General features: G+C 40.4%; 2 long non-coding RNA genes across 2 annotated transcripts in view; one reads left to right on the top strand and one right to left on the bottom strand.

Annotated features, from left to right (window-relative positions):
• Positions 1-5,737: 5,737 nt before the first annotated feature.
• Positions 5,738-16,504, top strand: LOC115417564 (uncharacterized). The gene is made up of 3 exons (XR_003935179.1): positions 5,738-6,008; positions 8,021-8,025; positions 16,492-16,504. It is a non-coding gene; the product is annotated as an uncharacterized LOC115417564 (long non-coding RNA).
• LOC115417562 (uncharacterized) overlaps positions 6,966-17,094 on the bottom strand; it is a 49,122-nt gene continuing 38,993 nt past the window's right edge. The window contains exons 2-3 of the long non-coding RNA XR_003935177.1: positions 14,731-14,819; positions 6,966-7,029 (exon numbers count right to left, since the gene is read on the bottom strand). This is a non-coding gene — a long non-coding RNA (uncharacterized LOC115417562). The remainder of the gene's footprint in view (positions 7,030-14,730; positions 14,820-17,094) is intronic.

Raw genomic sequence — 17,094 nt, 5'->3', positions numbered from 1 at the left:
TGGGAACACAGATGTTGAAGTGATCTGACAGGTGCTCATAACATTACACTTTTAAACAAATCATCTTTTCTGCAGGTTGAGGACAAGGCAAAGACAAATCATCATGTTTTATATTTGTGATGGATGTTTAGAACCAATTAACAGGGTCATCCTTTTCAACATCTGCCTTTAATTCATCTTCCAAATGTGCTTGGACGTTGAGGAGGAGGACGGGCGACACATTACATCTGTTATTCACATTATCACAATGAGTTACTATGAATAGGTCATGATTTTCATATACTGACTAGTTATTAAATTATAATAATAATCAGAGGATGCTATTATCTTTCTATCTGATATATTTTATTTGTTTTCTACGATGGCTGGAAACTGGGTCCATCAGAGTCCATCAGGGATACCAGGTCAGCTCTAAGTGTCTTGGTGTGTCTGTCTATTGGCGTGCACATGAGAATATGTTGCATATATGATCCATGAACGGTGATGCTAAAGCAATATGTAGAAATCTTGCTGGGTTTCCAACTTGGTTTTAATGAGACGGAGCCATTTCCAGGACAGCAGAGGTAATGTACAAGGATGGACGCCACAGGTAACTATAGCCACTTTTACACAGAGGTCCTGGAAAAAAGGTAAGATGGTGATCCCACCTTTTTTCCACCACTGACTAATTTCCACAGCCAAGCCAAAGGAATAACAGAGGTGAGACAGGCTGGAGTTTTACATGCTCTTTTTTAAATCCCCCCAGTGCAGGAGAGACAGTGGACACATATGGAGGCACTGGTATGGATTCTGTGGCCCGCTGCTGGTGGCTTCGTACCTGCCCGGCTCCATGTCCACTGCGGCGGCTTCGTTGCCCCGGGTGAAAATGGCACGTAGCCGCAGAATCATGCCAGTGCCTCCATATGCGCCCACTGTCTCTCCTCTGCCGGGGGTCGCTGTCACCAAAACATCCCACCTTGGAATGAGAAGGTGTTCCTTTTATCTGGAATCTGATGCCACCTTTATCACAGCTCTGTTACTACCTCCAAGAGGTGTTACAAAGCTGCGATAAAGAGGGGACCAAATGATCTACCATTTCGTTTACACAGATGTCATTCCGGAATAAAGGCAAAATATTCCAACAACAAGTTCTGCGTAAAAGGGGCTCATGTTTGATCTAGTTTAACCCTTTCCCTGTCATACAGGTTGTATACAGCCCCTCACTGTCCAGCTGCAACCCAATTACTTGTTTAGTCCCCTCCTGATGTATGTGCATCATGTAGTTACTATTAAAGCTGTCTCGTTTGCATCATATAGTCATTTACTGAAGACCGTATTTGATCGGCAACCACTTCTAAGAGATGATAAAAATGTGTATTTTAAAACCACAGCATGGTCTAACAAACTAATGGATAGTAATGACCATCATCAACTACTTCAAATAGTATTCTTGAATGAAATACTCTTCCTTGGTATTCAGCCCTCTACGGAACTTCCAGCAAGTTCCAACTGTAAAATACTACTTGGCCCCATTTCTGTACGCACTGCGGACAGAATGTGACCTCTTAAGCACCCAAGCAGATCTAACCATGTAATACTGCAGAGGAGGTATCCCTTCAGTGTATTGGGTAGTTGAAACTTATTTCCATTAACTCTGTCAAATAAAAAAAAAACTCCAAATCATTTTTTGGTTGACAGCAAGAAAATGTTCTTAACTGCAGGCTATATTTATTATTCCCTTTCATGTTGCAATGGTGTGAACTATAAACATGAGGGAATGGCAAAACTCAACTTACAGAGCTTACAGAACAAAAGTCCAATACACTGTTTGAAAATGTGATCAATCACCCAGCTCTGAACTGTAAGTTCACACATATTCCTGAATCCATCCATCCATCCATCCATCCACCCATCCATTATCTTCTGCTTTATCTGGGGCCGGGGTCGCGTGGGGGCAACAGGCCTAAGCAGGATGCCCAGACTTTCCCTCTCACCCAGACCCTCCTTCCAGCTCTTCGGGCGGGGGACCCAGAGGCGTTCCCCAGGACACGCCGAGAGACATAGTCTCTCCAACATGTCCTAGGTCTTCCCTGGAGGGTCTCCTCCCGGCGGGACATGCCTGGAAACACCTCCCAGGGAGGCTCCAGGAGGCATCTGAAAACAGATGCCCAAGCCACCTCAGCTGGCCCCTCTCGATGTGGAGGAGCAGGTGCTCTACTCCGAGCTCCTCCCCTGGTGACTGAGCTCCTCACCCTATCCTGGGTGCATCCTAAGGGTCACCCAGCCACCCTGCGGGAGGAAACTCATTTCGACCGCTTGTATCCTGGATCTTGTCCTTTCGGTCATGACCCAAAGCTCATGACCATAGGTGAGGGTAGGAACGTAGACTGACCAGTAAATCGAGAGCTTTGCCTTTCAGCTCAGCTCCTACTTCACCACAACTGACCGATACAGCGACCGCATCACTGCAGACGCTGCACCGATCTGTCTGTCAATCTCATGCTCCATCCTTCCTTCACTCGTGAACAAGACCCCCGAGATACTTGAACTCCTCCACTTAGGCCGGTAGGGGCCGGGGTGCAATGTGGATTGGGTGGCAGTCGATGGCAGGGGGCTCGGCGACCCGATCCCCGGACACAGAGTCTAGCTCTTGGGACATGAATTCAATACCTCTACTGGCTAATCTGACACTTTATTGGAACTAACACTATCTGACAGCTTCTGTCTCTTGATCTTTCCGCAGTGTCATCATGTTCCAAGTATCAGCAATAAAACCACAGAGTATAATTTTGTGAGTACATAGACCAGATGGCCTAAACCAATTGAAAATAAGATCCAAGCAGTAATAAACTGTAATTATTTAAGAAATCTTCAAAAGAACTGCAGTAGAGGAGGAGTGAGGAAGAAAGGAAAAAAAGAGTGGTATTTAAAGCCATACTAAACACTAAGACGTTTATTTTTAGCTAAGTAAGATCACTTGATTGTGACTGAACACATCAATGCTGACAATTAAATACATAAAAATCCACAAAGTCGGCATTTCACAGGTGAAAACACGTCAACAGCATCTTGAGACTTCTGTCTTGATGTTAACAGTCAACTATTTGGGATGTCTATACATCATGAAAGTTACATTAAAAAAAATTAATGTTGACGTGACGTGTGGCCTACCTGCCCTTCAGAGGGAATGTGCTGAACTCATGTTCATGTTCCATTAAAATAAGAACACCAAACACCCACATGAAACCACTACCTCACTCATTCTGTTCATCAATTTGGATCTGAAATAATAAGGGACTTATCTACTGGTGTAAGATTTAGGAGCAGCACTCCAGCCATTATGGTCACCACTTAAACCACATTAACCTAAAACACCAACAGCACCAAAACTACCAAAATAACCTATAGGATCGAATGGTTGTAGCTGATCCAGAGTAAGTTTTAGATTGGCTATTTACTGTCAGTTCTGGTTTTTCCAAACTTATGTCACAGGACATGGTCGTTATGGAAATAATCATCTTCTAATGATAACAACTTACATGTTTTTTGCTTGTCATTTGTCATCCACTCATCTAGGATGTATAGTGTGAAAATATGGGGAAAATTAATGTGTAGATTTTAGGCAAATAACATCAAATTTTCTCATCCCCTGATTCCTAAACTGCAATGCAAAACCTAAGTGCTCTAGAAAAAGTGTCCTCTACAGGAAATAAAACACAAAGTCACGTAACAACACAGACTTATCAATGAACTGTAGTAGCTTTAATGTTTAAGTCCAGGCTGAAAACAGCTCTGTTCAACTGTGCATAATAACAACTGAAAGTGTTCTATCTGCACTCACCTCTTTTACTTTATTTAATTAACTATTATTTATGTTTTATTGGTTAAGTTTTAATTGTAAATGTGTGTTTTTAACTGGTCTCTTTTCCATTTTTGTGAAGCACTGTGAATTGCCCTGCGTATGAATTGTGCTTCACAAATAAACCTGCCTTGCCTTTAAGAGGCTTCAGGTGGGTCTTTCTCAAGTATTAAAACAATACAAAAAACACAACACTTTTAATCCCCCTCAGCCAAATATTGTGTAAGATTCTGTTGAAAGTTACTGCCCTATAATTTACATTAGATTGTCTTTGTGTAAATTTGGTGCAGAAATCTCAATGCATTCTTCAGATAATGCGATTATGTCGTTGAAAGGACGTGTCGCCATTTGACCTTGAAAAAGTAGGTCAAAGTCACCTCTTTTCAATAGGCTTCAGCTCCCTGCCGAGATGCATCCACTGTAGGGATGCACAGATACCACTTTTTCCAGACCGAGTACAAATATACGTACTTACATTTGATTACCAAGTACTGATATGAGTACTTAATAATCCCATTACAGTTCTTAGTTACTTTTGAAAATGTGCTTTATTGTCATTGTCATTAGTCTGACTGTACCAAAGTGCTGCTACTGACATTTATTGTGTTGGAATGAGCGCTTCTCAATCAATCCACCAGAGGGCGCCGCTCTTAATTAACCATACTGGACAAATACCATGAAGAAAGATAAAGTTTTTTGAGAAGAAAAAAGTCAATAATAACAAACATGGTGACAACAGAGGAGGTAATACTAATGGGGATACTAATGTTGATATCGATACTGATGAGGGTAGTTTTCATAAATATGTCAGTAGTTTCTCACTAACTCACACAGTCACTCTTTGAAAAGATCCGCTACCTCCACTAGGGATGCACCGATACCACTTTTTTCTAGACCGAGCACGAGTACTTACATTTGAGTACTTGCCAATACAGAGTACCAATACGAGTACTTAATAATACCATTACAGTTCTTAGTTTTTGTAAATGTGCTTTATTGTCATTGTCATTAGTCTGACTGGAACAAGGTGTTGCTACTGACATTTAATGCATTGGAATGAGCATTTCTCAATTAATCCACCAGGGGGCGCTGCTCTGAATTAACCTACTGGACAAATACACGAAGAAGAGTAAAGTTTTTGAGGAAGGAAGAAAGTCAGTAATAACAAACAGGGAGAGACAGAGGTAACACTAATGTGATACTAATATTGCAGCGTTTTTGCTGGTAATGTTTAAAAGCGAACTTCAGCAGGTAGGGAAAGAGAAATGAGCGATACGTTTCGTTTTCACTTCCACTGTGGGCGGTCCACACCGCTCCTTACCCCCGACCCAGCCCCTGGGTAGTTGTCATAAATATGTCAGTAGTTTTTCTCTAACTCACACAGTCGCTCTTTGAACATATCCCCTATCTCCATGGTTCCCGGTTGTATTCTCTGTCTGAGTCGAATCCGCGATGCACCTGGAAACGGATGGACAGTACGCAGTGAACGGACAGAACGCTGTGTCCATATGTCTGTCTTTAACGTCACTTGCAGTCAGCGTTACTTCAATCACCGTCATTTATTTTGAAAAATCTCCACACTCTTCACACTCCCCACACATTATTCCACCACCGTGTACCTGCTGCACTTAATTGTGAATGTCACACGGCTGTAAGTGGTATCGGTGCATTTGTATCCGATTACTTTTATGAGTACATATACGAGTACACACACTGAGTATCTGAGCCGATGCCCGATACTCATATTGGATCAGTGCATCCCTAACCTCCACGGTTCCCAGTGATACTGCTTCTCCGTCTGGGTATGCACAGAGCCTTAAATATAAGATAATATGATGATCTTTGTATGGGTATGCATCCGCAGGCTCCCGGAAAACAGACAGAATTACATATGGAATGTACACAAAGGACGGACAATACGCTCCATCCCAATCAGCCTGTCTCTTTAACGTAACTTGCAGTCAGTGTTACTTTTGTCACCGTCATTTATTTTGAAAAATCTCCACACTGCTGACATTACTCCTCGGCCACATACTTGCTGCACTGTGAACGTTACGCTGCCGTCAAGTGGTATCGGTGTGTTTGTATTGGAGCACTTTTACAAGTACGAGTATTAGTACATGCGCTCAGTATCGGACCAATACCTGATGCTGGTATCGGTGCATCCCCAGTCCACAGCATAAATTTGGTGCAGATTTGTCAATGCATTTTTCAGATAATGTGATTACGTTGTTGAATGGACAGACAGATGACAAAATGATTACAATACCTCTCCAGCCTGAAGGTGGCCGAGGGGTAAAAACCAAACTCACCCTTTCAGACCCTCATATGGTTCTGCAAAAGTGTCTTGTGATTCTGAGGATGTCCTTGAACTACTCCTGTCACATACAGTGCATCCATACCTGGACGTTCGTCATGCTGACTTTCTAGACATTTCCACAATCATGCAGTGGATGGATGACCTCATTTAGTCATTTTCACTTGAGTTTTGTTTTGTTTTTTTTGCCATAGATAATAAGGCCACATAGTTTCTTTTTGCTGATTTTAATTGCTTTTAATATCCTGTGTTACCAGACAAAGTTGATACGATTAAGGAGTACTACACAACATGGATTAAAAATTTGTAGCTAAGTTTAATACTTAAATATATTAATCCTCGTAACGGTTTCATATCGAGATTTCGATGGTGTGTTTATTATTGATGTTTATAGTGTGATTTTATAGGACTGGGGGTTTGCATGACTTGTTTTATTGTAAAACCTGACTGGGTCCTTTATGCTTTTTGTGTATCGAGCATCCTGTCCTCCTAATATGCACAGTGATGGCTCTGGTGGAAAAAATGAACACCGTGTAGAGTGGCCACAATCACCCCCAAAGGCCACGATGCGATGCGGCCAGAGGTCAGGGTGGGATGAAGTTACAGTTTTACACAATGGGGTGGAAACAGAGGAAAAAACATATCTTTTCATCTGTGGTGATATTGGAAAAAAATAAAAGGGAATTTAAACATCAAATAAAATATAAACCCTTCTGCAAAATGAATGAATAGACACAAGTGAACAAAGCAAACCAAGCACTCACACTCAAACATGCACACAAACACAAATAGAGAAGAACCTCCACTCACCATGATATAATGGCGTTGCATCTCTGACTTCTCACTGGCCAACTTGTCACACTCAAGCTTCAAACTGGAGAGAGAGAGAGGGAGAGGGACGAGCAAAGAGTCAGACCTTGTTAGTCAGCTTGACAGTCTTCTCTCTAAAGTGCTGACACCAGGTGACTTCTACCCCCCTTCATCATTACCTTCACTTTCACTAACAGCACTGTCATCACTTCAGTCCTCATCACTACCTCCACCGTCTTCATCTCCTCACCATCTCCTTGTCATCATCATCCTGGTTACTAATACCACCATCTTTATCCTCATTGCCACCCTCCTATCATCATCATCATCACCATCATCCTCACTTCCACCCCCATCATCGACATCCGACAGCAGCGTTTTCGCCCAGCTTGACAACGGCCAATTGACAGGAGGAGGTCAAACTCATTTTCAACTCAATGAGGAGGTCTAGCCAAAATGTCTGCTTTCTAAATCGACATGAGGCCAGCTGAGTAAAAAAGAAGTCACATCTAAATATAGTGTCGGAGCATTCCATGCAACCCCTATCCCTGTGACAGCCATTAGCTTGTAATCATGTCAGCGCTGATGTCACGGAGGCGACAGGACAAAGGAGGACGCGGTCAACAAGTCACCGTGATCGTCACATTGAAAAAGACAGAGGTTAAAAAAAACAAAAGAAAAGGGAAAAAATCCCCTCCGTGTCCTGAGTGAAGCAGCCAGTTACAACCTGCCTGTCTCACAAGGAATCATCCGACACGAGGACTGGATATGACTCAGATCAAAGATATGCGCGGGCACACGGTGGATAGCTCAGATTTAGGATCAGTCTGAAACCTTGTTTGATGGTGTGTGTAATTATGCTAGGATGTTCTCCTCAGCTGTCTACACGACTGACAGCTCGATTACACCGAGCACTGGCTCAATCTTCATCGCCGTTAGTCTCAACTGGCAGGCCCGACACTACTGCCGATGATGTGAACTTACTCATACACACCACGTTGTACTTCTTCTATAATTATCATACCAGCTACAGGATTGGCTTGAAGTTTATTCAGCTTTGGTTCGGTGCTCATCTCTGAGTTCTATCACTACTAAACTTTGTAGATGGGGTGACTTTTTCTGTCAGCAGATTATGCACAAACTACTGCACCAGTTTTCAGGAAATTTATATAAATCTTAAAGAACATTAAGGCTGGATTGTTTTTTTTTTTTTTTTTTTTTTTTACTTTTTTAACACTGTAACTGCAAACCAACTTAGGACTCAGTGGTATAATCCCAGATGATCTGACTAAAGATGCAAGATTCCCAATTTGAGGTGTAAACACATTGCAGCCATGGGGTCTTGGACAGGAGCCTTCTCTGGTTGAATGGTGTCCTATACAGTGGTGGCTGGTGCAATTATTTTTGGTGGTGTTGTGTAGTATGCAAGTCAGTTTTTGGATGCACTATAACCAACATATAGCCACTAGGATATCCCAAAGCACATGGACCACTATTTTAAAATATTAAATTAAAATAAAAATACACAGTATGTTTCGGTCATTTATTTTTTTTCGTATGTAAATTTCACCAGTCTATCCTTCAAACATGCACATTTTTTCTATGACTCTATTGTTAAAGTCCGACATGTCTCTGACAAGTGTCTTTTCCACTGATAATATGGCCAATTGCATTTAGACCAGCAGTGAAGGTAAAGTAGGGTACGATCACATAGCATTAAAAACAATCGGAATTAGGCCTATGGGATAAATTATGTCGTTGTTAGCGCTTCCTACAGGATTTGAACCCAATCACCCACATCATAGTAATCAGTATTACCACTGAGCTATGCACCAGTGGTACTACCTACTGGCCTATCCACTCATATATATTAATACATAATGGACGTATCATTTATCTTGATCATTTTAAAACTAATTCATAAGCCAAAAAAGTGTGTTCACCCCTGGGTTTAGACGAACTTGAGATATTGTACATGGGTGGGGAAGCAAAATTTACAATATTTTGAGGCAGGGATTGAAAGTACAGTGTATGGACCAATTAGTTTATTGAAAGTCATGGAATTTATTTGCCACAAGAAAATTTACATAATAGAAAAGGTTTTTTTTATTCTGTGTGTCCTCCTTCTTTCCTCTCAATAACTAACTGCCTTCACACGCTTCCTGAAACTTGCGCAAGTGTTACCTCAAAGTATTGGGTGGTGACACTTCTCCCATTCTTCTTTAATAGGTACTACTTCCAGACTTTCTCGTAATAGTTTGGCTCATAGTCATTCTCTTCTTTCCATTATAAACAGTCTTTATGGACACTCCACCTATTTGTGAAATCTCCTTTGGTGTGACGACTGCATTCAGCAAATCACACACTCTTTGACATTTCTTTCCTGATTACTCATATGGGCAAAAGTTTCTGAAAAGGTAGGTAATAGTGTTAGGTATGATTATGACATCAATATATGTTTGGTTTCAAAACAATTGATAGTGCCTGCTGAGAAAAAACAACTAAATGTTCATTGTAAATTTTGCTTCCCCACCCTGTATTTCTGAGGAAGGTCTTGATTCTTTTTGGGATGTGACGTTTACTTGGGGTGGTGCTTGGGCTCAAATTTTTGCACCCCGAGGTTCTCCTATCTCTTGTATTGGAGGGGGTCTACTACACACGTGCTATTTATAATGAGAGTCTATTATGGTAAAATGGAGCCTCAGACACAAATTTTTGCATCCAAAACAGGAAATACGTGACATGACTGCTGACTAAACCGATAACATTTTTAAACTACATTTGAATGCAGACTATACATGATACTCATGGGCTATCATGTATAGCTTGTTTGTTAAAATATTCACGTATTAGTAAAATTATCGTATTAGATTCCTATCATCTTCTTCTTCATGTGAGACAGGTGGGATGGCGCCCCAGTCCCCACTATTGACAAGGCACCACTGGTCCAATGGTGTCTTGGTTTCCTGAATAAACATCTATGTTGACAATCAGATGACCTCTACACAGGCTAATAAATTATGACACCACCTGATAAGATCTACAACTATTAAAAGTGATCATGAAACATATGACAACATGACAGCTTGTGATGTTAAGACAGGTTGGGTGGTTTGTCATGATGAGTGTCTTCTGACATGGCTGACAAATTTGCTCTGCTAAACCTCAAGCCTAACAAACAGTCGGAGAAAACTGGTTGTCAATAGAGAAGTGATACCATGCTGGACAAGACATGTTAAAAAAAAAAAAGAGAAGTGAAACCATTCGCTTACAGAGATGCACATGAATGTAACTAGTTCGCTACATGTTAGCGGAGCAGTGTTTCGCCTTCCATTATATTAGTGGGGCACCCTGAAAGGTCATATTGAAGCTACAGAGACATTATTAGCGACTGACAGGATCTTGAAGACACACAATTACAATGATGTCATTTCTGTGACATTTGGGTATGTGGTCTGTATTTATGTGTTTGATACTTACTATGATACAATAAAATGCATCTTTCTTGACTTGTACAATTATGTTTTAAATGGGCAAACAAATGTAAATACCAGTGTAATTAAAACAGGACTAAATAATTACTTGTCTTTCTTGGTAACACAAATAAGGCATGAATAAAGAAAATGAGTTTGATTTCCACACTTTCTGAGAACATTATAATTATCACATTAAATGGATAATCCTTGACAGATAATGAATCCAACTGAAGCCGACAATCATTTTGTCATGGAACAATGTTGAAAACTGAAAAAAAAAGAACAAATTCTGTTTGGGCCTGTTGACATATCTTGATATTTAAAGATAAGTTTGTGCCTCTGCGTTAAATTTATACATATGTTCACTTATCTCAATTCTTTTATAGTTGTAGAGATTTAACAGTAAATTTGAAAAATGTGACTGCAAGTTGTAAATGGTGTTTACTACTGATAAAATGCAGAATCCTCTCTGAGCTTGACCAGTCAATAAAGATGCTTAATCAACATTCGAAACATCAATGCAGCATTTGGCGCCTTTACACTGACCATATATAATGGTATAAACAGTGCAACAGTAGAGATGTGTCAACACTGTGAGAGCTATCCCTTAGCAGGCTACGTAACCTATCAGGCCTGGATTCTCTCATGATCCTGTGAATCCAGCTGATTCACAGAGGTGCAGTGATCTAGGAAGCAGGGCTCTTTAGCGACAGAGCAACAGTTGGTGTGGAGTTTATGTTGCCCAGGAGATAATGTAGAACAAAACATGACAGAGGCAGTGAAATTTTAACAGTGTTTTGTCAGCTTTAGGAAATGAAAGATGAGCAAATCCTGCAGGAAAAGTCGCATTTGCAAACTGATTTGTGTGTAACGAGGGGTGTTTATATTATATTATATATCACATAAAAAATGGAGTACTGGAAATTATTGCTCTGACTTCCTTTTTGAAAGAATGGTACAATGAGGTTTTTCCTTTTTATCTAAGTGTTATCTTATGTGAGGGAGTTCTTTTTCTTTGTATAGACATTCAAAATAAAAGACCAAACTGATTAAATGTGATTAAGTACAGAATAGTGATTTTAAACCATTTACTCATATAATAATTAGTGATACTGCACTACCATGATTTAAAACTGCATATGCTGTGTTAGAGGGTTTTAGCCATATTGCTGATGCCATTGCATGCAACAAATATCTAACCTGACAGACATCAACCTTAAATCCTCACCTTAAACCCATAAACATGACTGATTTGCACTCATGGGGGATAGAGTCTGTCTGTCTTGGGATTGGGGCTTTTTGTACCACCTTTTTTCGACATGCATGAGCAGCTGCCACTTATCCAAAACGCTTCCCTATCCACCTACATAAACCCTTCCCGTTATCATTGTGTACATGCGTAGGCTGTGTGGTGGGTTGTCATGACAACGGCCTCCCCGCTGTCAGCCTACCTGGGATTGGCTTTGTGCCTCTTCTGATTGGTGCAAGGCAGCCCCCAGGCCCGCTCCGCTGATCTCAAACGACACTTTGATGGAGTTTTATTGCCGATTCTTCCGTCTCTAAATCGCTCCTGCTGTCATCTTTTTTGATTTATGTATTCCCTGATCTATTTATGCATGTGAACGAGGGGAGGGAGAGGAGGTGGGGAAAGACGACGGGTGGGGGTGGGAGGGTGGGGACGGGAAGAGGAAGACAGCGACGGCTACAATGCTTGCTACTATACCCCGGGGAACGCCTGCGGTACATTTGCCTTTTAAAGGCTTCAGCAACAGACAGGCACAACACAGCAGCAGAGCGCTACAAAGCCTCGTCTGTGGCTTCCAAGCCCCCCACCCCACCTCCAGCCCCCACCTCCCATCCTGAGTCAATAGACACTGTATGCATGTTCTGTACACTCAGACAAAAAAGGTATTCTTTCAACTGCGCCCTGGCTCTCTGAAGAGGGTTAAACGGTGCTGCTCACCGTTGTGGGAATTACAGAAACCAAAGGCGAGGAAAAAGACGTGCGGGGTGTTATTACTGCTTCAGAATCCTCTGCAAACAAGAGCGATCAGACCGGAGCAGGGATTTTGCACAAATATGCCAGGCTTTCATCTGCCTTCGCCTGTCTCTGTAACTGGCAAAGGAAAGCCTCTGGAAGGTTCTGGGAGAACAGGTACTGAAGAACAAACCAACCTCCTCAGGAAGGAAAGCGGGCTTCAAAGACTCAACTCTCACAAAGAGAGGATCTCTCGCTGCGATGCAGACCCTGGCGCCCCCCTCTATAACTGCTATCAAACACATCAGTTGAGGTCAGTCCAGGCTCTTTGGAAGTGCCTCAGACTTCTGGCACTGAAGCTGTATTTAAGCAGTAAAGAGAGATCAATAGCTGAGGGTAAACGAGATTGATTTAGGTATGAGTCATAAAGGATGTTTCCTCTGTGTGGTGTGTGTGGTGGACGAGTTGAGGTGCAGCTGAAACAAAGGCAGACGTCTTTCATTTTATCACAGTCAATTTCTGAGCTGTCCTTCAAGCTCAAGACACAATCCTACATATTTATTTTACATGTTAAGATATTTAGAGCAGAAAGAGCTGTGCTCTTTGGGAAAATGTTGAATCTCTGAGACTAAGGCCATTTCATATGCCAGTGTTTTTTTTTTAAACATTGAATACATTTGACCAGTTAGTACTGCTTTCAAACAGCAATTTTGGACACAGACTAAACAACTTTGTGTGATATATATTCTGCTGTCCCTATCTATATGTGCTGCACCATGTTCTACTTGACAATGACTGGTTTATAGATAGACTCATGTCTGAAGGTCAGTTGTTTTTTTCTTCTTCCTTTGCTTATTGGTAACAACAAACTTGTGTCATCTTTGTCAAAGTGGTCTGAGAATCTTCACCACAGTGTAGTTTGATATGGACTGAAGGTGACCTGTCCTGGATGCACCAAAAATGATCGGTCTGTGCCATAGTCTGAGGGGAGGTTTCATACCTGCAAGTTTGGTTGAGGTCACATCCAAAATAAGTCTTAATGCAATGCTGTACAGTGTAAAAGATAAAATATACGACAATGTATGAATTATCAATTCAAAATAAAAAGCCATACTGTTTCATAGTATGTACAGGTTGTGTTTTTAAAAAAAAAAACGGGCGTGTAATATTCCCATGGGTGTAAAAGCAATGCGCATAGCGCAAATGCATCATGAGCCTCCTGCCACCCCCCCACCCCCCCGTCCCCAAAAAATTTTGGACGAGCGATGGAGGGGGTGTATGGTATTCCCAGCCGAAAACAAATTTGCAAGGGGGGTGGGGGCAGGGGTCTTAAACGGGATCGTTACGTGGGTACCGTCCCCGTTGAAAAACAGTATTGGTCCAGCCACTTGCATTTCAACATGGTAATACCCGTGACAAGGTAAGCAAGCTGTGCACCATTTTTTGGCTGCCCTTTTCGAAAATTAACCGTCCAAATCCTGAGTGCACGGCTCACTGCCTAACACACTGCTCTTCCATCCAAAAAGTTGAGCCATTGGTCTTAAAATGACATCTAGGGCAGAAAATAATCCAAGTTTAATCTCCATTAAAATACTTGAACGTTTAAGTGTCTATAGTGTTATTATAAATAGCTTACACTAACATCACAACTACATCATGATATAAAACAAGTGGAAAAAGTAGGAGGAGCTTACTAATATCCCTTCCTGGTTGCACAACACTTTGCCCCTCCTGCTCACTGATATCCTGCCTACCAGGGATTCATTTTGAGTCTTAACTTACAATCTTTTGAAACACTTTTAAAAAATGTGTAAAAAATGCAAAAATTGTGAAAGGTACATGTAAAGAACGTGTGTGAAATTCGAGAAGAATCAAATGAATAGGTTTTTCCAAGTTGAAATTTTCAAAAATTTGTAAAAGATAAACAAAAATGAAAATATGTTTAAATATTGAAATTCAGCCATCAAACCGCACTGTCCCTCTCCTACTGATTAAGTACATGAGTGTGAAATTTGAAAAGAATCGGGTGAACAGATTCTTCCGAGAAATCGGTTGGACAAAAATCTCGGACAGAAGCACAGAAGGATGGATGGAATTCCTGGTCTATCTATCTGGGGGGTGGGGGTAAAACAACATAGGTTGTTGCAAACAGTTTGCAGCAAGTTCTGCAGTTTAACACTGTAGCTCGAGTTAGAAAAACACCAAGTATTACATGTATAGCCTCAAGATGCCCTCTTTTATTACAAAGAGCTGCTCTTATCAAGCTGTTGTATGTAAGCACTTCTCCCTCCAGTCAGTGTTTTATTTGCACCTGTGGTATTGTGCTTGAAGAAACTGGAACTCATCCTTGATCCTGTCGCAGGAGTCAGAGGTTGTGAATTTCAGCTGCTGTGATGAAGCCTGCCAAAAAGAGAAAAGAAAAAAATGAGAGGGGAAAAAGTAAGAACTGAGTGAAAAGATGAGCTACAGGAAACACAAGACTATTTTACGACATCCAAATAAGAAATGTGTTGCAGATTTTCACTCACAAGAAGCCAAATGCATAAAATGGCCAGATTCCAGCCTAAAACTGTGCATGCACAAAAGAAGAAGCATACAAATACATTCTTCTTTCCAGATTTCTAAACATCCTTTCACTGTTCTGTTATACATCTCAGTCACTATAAAATTATGCAGCTGCACACAAGCCTAACACACACACACACACACCACCACAATTAGCCATAAATGGAAGTCGACACACCCTTATTAAAGCTTCTATGAACATAACCCAGGCTCATTCTGTCCTTTGTCTGGCACCAGCGGGACCTTTACACTGCCAAAGCAACCTGAAGAGTTATTTCCACAAGCCAGAGGATCCTGTGTTGTTCGCCGCAGTAGCTTTTTGATGGATGACACGGCCGAGTCAAACTGCTTGTGTTTTATTATTTCAGCATAGTTATTGTTACCTTCAATTTGGGGTGCAATTGTATAAACCTGCTTTCTAATGCTGAAATAAATCACGCTTGTATAGTTATTACACTGCTTTGTGTGGTGTTGGCTCTTTAATTCCCTCTTTTGACCTCATGTTCCTCTAAAGCCAAACCACTATTATGCACATCAGAAACCATGTGTGGACGAAGGGCTGAGCAATGTTGTCATGATGAAAAAATTTCCACATCAGTCAATATCGATTATGGTTCTGTGTCAAAGGATAAAAAAGTAGTTGTTTGTGGTTGTGAACATGACAAATAAGTGTAATATTTTATAAATTTAGAGGCGAAATCAACAAAATTAGACAAAACATTTAACAATTATTGTTTTACTTGACAGTGTAAACAAATAAAGACAAAATAGCAAAGGTGATGGAAAATTATACTGTGATAATCATCTATACTGTTTTATTACTCAGTTGTAGCGTGGTAATAATGTTTTCACTGCAAAAGTTGTGGACACAGCTGTTGTCACTCATGTGTCACAATTACCATTTGCTACAAACACTGATATTTACATTTAATTTCTGATCTCAATTCATCTATACATATTCAATTTGTCCCTGTTTAAAAACTATGAATAAATTAATACAAAATATGACAGTGGTGGTTACTTTCAACCCAACATCATAAAGTACCACATATAAACAGCTTGGACTGCAACAAGTAGTGATTTTAACTGCAATATTATATTATTTATGTCACAATTCATGTCACTATCGGAATATGAATTTTTTTTGTAACTCCACCCTCTCTAGAGTTATATTTTATGAAGCAAATCACTGTTCCAATGTGAGACCACTGGTTCAGAATGGGACAGGAAAAAGGACTCAGTTCAGCCCATCAGAAAATACACGAGTGGTTAGAACAGGCAGAACATTGATGGACATTTTTGGTACAAATTTCATTACAAAAAGTCAACATGTATTAGCGTTTTGAGCTGTTTTCACCCAGAAAATGCAGATTTTTACTTATTTATTAATTTATATGCCACCATCGGAATAACAATTATGTCACATAATAAGTCATATACTTCCATTTACATTTACATTTACATTATAATACAGGGTGGGGAAGCAAAATTTACAATGAATATTTAGTTGTTTTTTCTCAGCAGGCACTATGTCAATTGTTTTGAAACTAAACATATATTGATGTCATAATCATACCTAACACTATTATCCATACCTTTTCAGAAACTTTTGCCCATATGAGTAATCAGGAAAGCAAACGTCAAAGAGTGTGTGATTTGCTGAATGCACTCGTCACACCAAAGGAGATTTCAAAATAGTTGGAGTGTCCATAAAGACTGTTTATAATGGAAAGAAGAGAATGACTATGAGCAAAACTATTACGAGAAAGTCTGGAAGATATTATTAAAGAAGAATGGAGAAGTTGTCACCCGAATATTTGAGGAACACTTGCGCAAGTTTCAGGAAGCGTGTGAAGGCAGTTATTGAGAAAGAAGGAGGACACATAGATAAAAACCTTTTCTATTATGTAAATTTTCTTGTGGCAAATAAATTCTCATGACTTTCAATAAACTAATTGGTCATACACTGTCTTTCAATCCCTGCCTCAAATATTGTAAATTTTGCTTCCCCACCCTGTATACACACACACTACCGGTCAAAAGTTTTAGAACACCCCAATTTTTCCAATTTTGTATTGAAATTCAAGCAGTTCAGTCCAATGAACAGCTT

This window comes from Sphaeramia orbicularis, chromosome 4 (assembly GCF_902148855.1).
Source record: "Sphaeramia orbicularis chromosome 4, fSphaOr1.1, whole genome shotgun sequence".
NCBI classification, from domain to species: Eukaryota; Metazoa; Chordata; class Actinopteri; order Kurtiformes; family Apogonidae; genus Sphaeramia; species Sphaeramia orbicularis.
Note: the sequence above shows the minus strand (reverse complement) of the source record. Positions and strands in the feature narration are given on the sequence as shown.